The sequence below is a fragment of the Sapajus apella genome, unplaced genomic scaffold (genome assembly GCF_009761245.1).
Source record: "Sapajus apella isolate SASKATOON/1434 unplaced genomic scaffold, GSC_monkey_1.0 scaffold16, whole genome shotgun sequence".
Classification (NCBI taxonomy): domain Eukaryota; kingdom Metazoa; phylum Chordata; class Mammalia; order Primates; family Cebidae; genus Sapajus; species Sapajus apella.
In genome coordinates, this window is record NW_022436956.1 from 6,000,607 (window position 1) to 6,007,248 (window position 6,642).

Genomic DNA, 6,642 nt, shown 5'->3' on the forward strand with positions numbered 1-6,642 from the left:
TCCAAAGATATGAAGAAATTAAAAGTAAAAGACTAGAAAAAGGGTATACCATGCAAACAACAACCGTAAGAAAGCTGAAGTGCCTGTGCTAGACCCCATCTCAAAAACAAAAAAGCCTACCTCTCAACACTGTGGCACTGAGGATCAAGTTTCCACATATGAATTTTGAGGGACACATTCAAACCATAACACCTTGGTTTTGGCAAACGATTCTTAGCTATGAGACTAAGTGCATGGGCAATAAAAGAAAAAGCATAAAATGAACTTCATCAAAATTAAAAGCTTTTGCCCAAAGAATGAAAGAAAATATTTGGCCAGGTGTGGTGGCTCACACCTGTAATCCAAGCACTTTGGAGGCCAAGGTGGGTGGATCACCTGAGGTTGGGAGTTCAGACCAGCCTGACCAACATGGTGAAATCCTGTCTTAAAAAAAAAATTAAAAAAAATTAAAAATAAACAAAAAAAGAAAAAGAAAGAAAATATTTAAAAAATTTGAAAAAAGAAAAAGAAAGAATAATGTAAAGAACTTGTGTCCAGAAGATATAAAGAACTCTTACCTCTCAATAATGAAAAGACAATTAGATTTTAAAAAGTAGACAGGAAGATGGCAGCGCACAAGTCACATTTGACACATGTTTCCGCAGAGAGGACCCGGCAATGACGGATGATATCACCTCTTCTCTGGTGAGAGTCTGAGGACAGAGACTTTTTTCTCACCATGAATGTCACCCCAGAGGTCAAGAGTCGTGGGATGAAGTTTGCTGAGGAGCAGCTGCTAAAGCACGGATAGACTCAAGGCAAAGGCCTAGGCCGGAAGGAAAACGGTATCACCCAGGCCTTCAGGGTGATGCTGAAGCAAGACACTCATGGGGTAGGACATGACCCTGCCAAGGAGTTCACAAACCACTGGTGGAATGAGCTCTTCAACAACACTGTGGCCAACTCGGTAGTGGAAACAGGGCAGGATGGAGTACAGATAAGGGGCCTTTCTAAGGAGACCACCCGTTATAATCATCCCAAGCCCAACTTGCTGTATCAGAAGTTTGTGAAGACGGCCACGTTGACTTCAGGTGGAGAGAAGCCGCACAAAGACTTGGAGAGCAGCAGTGATGACAACCAGGGGTCCAAGTCCCCAAAGATTCTGACTGATGAGATGCTGCTCCAAGCCTGTGGGGGTGAACGGCACACAAGGCTGCTCGTCTTGGGATCACAATGAAGGCAAAGCTTGCACGCCTAGAAGCCCAGGAGCAGGCCTTCCTGGCTCATCTCAAAGGCCAGGACCCTGGGGCCCCTCAACCACAGTCAGAGAGCATGCCCCCCCCCCAAAAAAAAGAAAAAGAAAAGGAAGCAGAAAGAGGAGGAAGAAGCTACAGTATCTGAAAGGAATGATGCAGATGAGAAGCACCCAGAACATGCTGACCAGAGCATCAGAAAAAGCAAGAAGAAAAGGCAACATCAAGGAAAGGTCTCAGATGAAAGAGAAGATACAACTGAAGGGAATGAGGAGGAGGAGGAGGTCACTACAGGAACAAGTGGGCCTGGGGAATTGAATAGCAGAGAGCAAACCAATCAGTCCCTCAGGAAAAGGAAGAAAAAGGAGAGGCGGCACCATGAAGAGGAGAAGATGGGGGGCTTGGAAGAAAGAGGAAAAGGCAAGGAGGCTGCAGGCAGTGTCAGGACGGAGGAGATGGAGAGCAGGGCATACGCTGACCCTTGCAGCCAAAGAAGGAAGAGGCAGCAACAGGAGGAGGAGGACTGGAACCTAGAGGATGGAGATGAGGAAACTGTTTTAGGTGGTGGGACCAGGGAAGCAGAGAGCAGAGCATGCAGTGATGGAAGAAGCAGGAGAGGCAAGAAGAAAAGACAGCAGCATCAAGAGGGGGAGGATATCTTGGATGTGAGGGATGAGGAGGATGGCAGGGCTAGGGAAGCAGAGAGCAGAGCATGCACAGGCTCAAGCAGCAGAGGTAAGAGGAGGAGGCAGCAGCATCCCGAGGAGGAAAGAGCTGGAGTCAGCACCGGCCAGAGAGCCAAAAAGAAGAAACAGAAGGGGAGAGACTAAAGGTCTGGCCAAGGTGGGGCTCAAGCGATTCATTTTCAGGAGTTGAAGGCTCAAAGAACAGGGTCAATGCAGGTCTGCAGGTCTTCTGCACCCCCCTCAATGAGGAGTCCCTCCCAAAAAGGAAACTGATCTCCAGGACGTCCACTGCTGAGAGGAGCCAGCAATAGTAGTGTACCTTAGTTGAGGGAACCAGCATAGTCCCCTCTGCGGCTTGTAACCCAGGATCATGAACCCAGGTGCCTAGAGAAGTCAGGCAGCTAAGGGACAAGGAATGCTGGGGGCTGTGGGAACAGGAATGCAGATACCCTTTCAAGGAGCTTTCCTCTTAAAAGAAGCTGAAAATGTAGACAATGTGAAGTGCTCTGATTTCTAAATATTGTGAAGGTTAAGAGAAACGAATTTAGGTCTATGGGCTAGATTTAACCCACAGTTGCCAGCTTCTAGCACTACCAAATGTATGAATGAATCAACATCAACTTGGGTTCCTAGCCTAAAAAAAAAAAATTGACAAAGGTTCTAAGTAGACATTTCTTCAAAGAAGTTATAGAAATGAGAGAGAAGCACATGAAAAGATGCTCAACATCATTAGTCATTTGAAAATTAAAACCACAGTGAAGTGCCACTTTGCACCACCAGGATGATGGCCTGCCGACAAGGTCCTCATTATGGGAAGTGCTGAGAGTTCAAACAGCGTCTCACAGGTACTCACAAATAAGTCCACTTGAACTGAGTACTTTAATGCTCTTCATAGAACTAGGCAGGCGGTAAATCCAAGTGACAGACATCCTCTATATTACTTGTCCCATTAGGAGGGTGAGTAGGACTTTCTTATAGAGGGAAGCTGGTGGCTGCCTTCTTTTCTTTCCTTTTTTTTTTTTTTTTTTTTTTTGAGATGGGGTCTCTTTCTGTCACCAAGGCTGGAGTGCACTGGCACAATCTTGGTTCACTGCAACCTCCACTTCCTGGGTTCAAGCGATTCTGGTGCCTCAGCCTCCTGAGTAGCTGGGACTATGTGAGTGCGCCACCATGTCAGGCTAATTTTTGTATTTTTAGTATAGATGGGGTTTCACAATATTGGCCAGGCTGGTCTTGAACTCCCGCCTCAAGTGATCCACCCACCTTGGTCTTCCAAAGTGCTGGGATTACAGGTGTGAGCCATCACACCCAGCCTGTTTTCTTTTTCCTTAGATAATTTCTCTACCAGGAAACTCCTTATAACTCCTTTCATGCTATCCTTGGAGGAATGAATCTCTGACAGATCTTACAACCATTTACCAGATATTCAGTCCCAGCACCTCCGAACCCCAGGACTGACCATAGCTCCTGTTCCCTTCCAGGAGTTTCCTAAGTTCCAACACAATTACTTTCTGTCTGTCCTGATGTGTTCAATCAAACGTATTTCATTTCCACTTAGAGACAACTCCTCCCACTCCATAGTCCCATGTTACTGTTTGTTTGTTTATTGAGATGGAGTCTTGCTCTTTTGTCCAGGCTGGAGTGCAGTGGCAGGATCATAGCTCTCTGCAGCCTTGACCTCCTGGACTCAAGAGATCCTCCCACCTCAAGCTCCTAAGTAGCTAGGACTACAGGCCCATGCCACCACACCTACCACACCCAGCTATATACATACACACACACACACATATATGTATATATATATATAAATATATACGTATATATACGTACACACACACATATATGTATATATATATATATAAATATATATGTATATATACGTACACACACACACACACACATATTTGTAGAGATGGGGTTTTGCCAAATTGCCCAAGCTGGTCTTGAATTTCTGGACTCAATTTGTCTGCTTCAGCCTCCCAAGTAGCTGGGACTACAGGCCCATGTCACCACACCCAAGCTAATTATTTCAATATATGATTTTTAAAATATATGTGTATATATATATATGTCTATATATATATATATGTATGTATCTCTCATAGATTATATATATAGAATATATATGTGTGTGTGTACATATATATGTATGTCTCTCTCATAGAGACATATATATATACACACATATATAGAGAGACATATATATATATATACACAGAGAGAGAGAGACATATATATATGTGTGTATATATATATATATGTGTGTGTATATATATATATATATACACACACACACACACACAGAGAGAGAGAGGGAGAGACATTATATATATACACACACACACACACACACACACACACACACACACACACACACATATATACAGAGAGAGAGAGAGAGAGAGAGAGAGTTTCACCAAGTTGCCCAGGCTGGTCCTGAGCTCCTGAACCCAAGCAGTCTGCCTGCCTCAGCCTCCTAAAGTAATGGGATTACAAGCATGAGCTGCCATGCCTGGCTCACAGCTTTTATGTGCATGATTATCTAATTTTACTCCTGCCTTTTCCAAGACTGCGTTATGATTTTTTGTGGGTCCTGGACAATTTTGCCTTCATGGACTTCTTCCTCCATAAAAATACTACATGTTATAATTTTAAAATACTAAAATTGTGTTAAAAAATTTGCATTGGCATAAAAATATTCATTTTTCTTCCACCTAAAATTTCATGTTTTCATCTATATAAAAAAAATTAAAACATTTTCATGGGCTTCTAAAAATATTGTGGGCTCCAGGTACTGGGCCCTCTGTAACCATGAATTAAGTTGGCCCTGGTCTTTCTGTCTTTGTAACCCTAGTTCCCAATCTGAGCGCAATCAATATTCAATGAATTTTTGTTGAAGGAGGTTCATATTCTAGTCCAGTCCACTCAAAAAGTTGTTTGAGAATTAAATGCGAGAGGAGTTTCAGAAGCAATGTATAAACTGTGAGCTCTGTGCAAATAAAATAAATTTGGGGCAGAGAAAGAGATGTTAATTTGTGGAACAGAATTCAAGATTTCATCCAGAAGAGGAAGCGCACCAGGCTGTGAGTATCGCTGTTAGGGAAAGCGGCAGAACACCGAAGCAAATGTTTGCCTCCTTCAGCATTTTGCCAAGGCCTGGGCCTGTGTGGGGCTCGCCCCTGGATTTGGACAGCTGTCAGGAAAATCAGCAGGAACCGGGAACAAACATATGTGGAGACACAGGCAACATCAGACTGTGAAAACTGAGCCGCCAGGCCGGCTCCACCAGATGGCAGTATGTCAACGGGGAGTCTGACGGAGCCTCTCCAAGGGACCCCAATTAAATGACCTTGTGCTCATGCCAGAGCAGGGAACTGCTTGTTAGGATAATTGCTGATAATTTTTCTTCTCATTATCAAGTGAGGATTTTTTTTTAATTAACAGCAAAGAATACAAAAATAAGTATGTTACTTTACTCCTGGTCCACAATGAAACAACCAAGACATGCAAAAAAAAAAAAAAACAAACAAACAAAAAAAACAGTAATAGGTATTGATAGTCATTGTACACAAATTAATTTATCGTCATCAATTACAAAATGCTATATTGACGTCGAGTTTTCATTCAGTCATTTAGCTGATCTTGGTGAATTTCTTCTGAGTCCTGTAGATAGAAATTCATTGGGAGATGTAAATCGTATGGACACGGTCTGTGATGATACTCCAAGAGTTGTCCAGGGCTGGAAAAGTGCATGTCAGAGGCCACACCCTGCAGCCAAGCACAGGCCCCAGCCTTCCCTGAGCAGCTGAGGACTTGCAGACAATGCCTGGCCTGCATCACAGCCACATTTTACTCACCTGGAGGCTGCCAAGCAGCCACAAGAGCTTGGGCCTTTCATTAGGACACCTGTGTTAGTTTGCTCACACTGCCATAACAACCTACCACGAACGAGGTGACAAACAACAGAACTTTATTTTCTCACAATTCTGGAGGCTGGAAGTCTGAGATCAAGGTGCCAGCAAGACTGGTTTCTTCTTGAGACCCCTCTATCTGGCATGGAGAGAGCCTCCGTTCTGTGTCTTCATGTGGTCTTCCTTCTGTGCTTGTCTGTACCCATCTCTTCGTCCTATAAGGACATCAGTCAGGTTAGATTGGGGCCCACCCTAATGACCTTATATTAACTTAATTAGCTTTATAAAACCCTATTTCCAATTACGGTCATATTCTGAGGTACTGGGGCTCAGGGCTTCAACTCTCACTTACTGAGTGCGTAAGATACTAACGTTAGGCACTCAATGGGCCTCGGGCTTCTTGGCTATAAAATGAGGTTGTTGGATTATGTCATCTCTGTGGTCTAAAAGTCTATGATCACTACAATCCATACAAGTCTGAATTTTGCAAGACCAGGAGCAGGATGATTTCCAAACTAGTTACAAAGGACAATTGTCTCCTTGCATGGATATCAGCACGTGCACGCATATACGTGTTTCTGTGTACCCTTGCATGGATATCAGCATGTGCACGCACATACGTGTTTCTGTGTACCTTTGCATGGATATCAGCATGTGCACGCACATACGTGTTTCTGTGTACCCTTGCATGGATAACAGCATGTGCATGCACACACGTGTTTCTGTGTACCCTTGCATGGATATCAGCATGTGCATGCACATACATGTTTCTGTGTACCCTTGCATGGATATCAGCATGTGCATGCACACACG

General features: G+C 43.7%; 1 pseudogene; it reads left to right on the forward strand.

The window, feature by feature from the left end:
- The first annotated feature begins 624 nt into the window (after positions 1-624).
- On the forward strand, positions 625-1,833 carry LOC116556041 (annotated as a pseudogene).
- Positions 1,834-6,642: the final 4,809 nt, after the last annotated feature.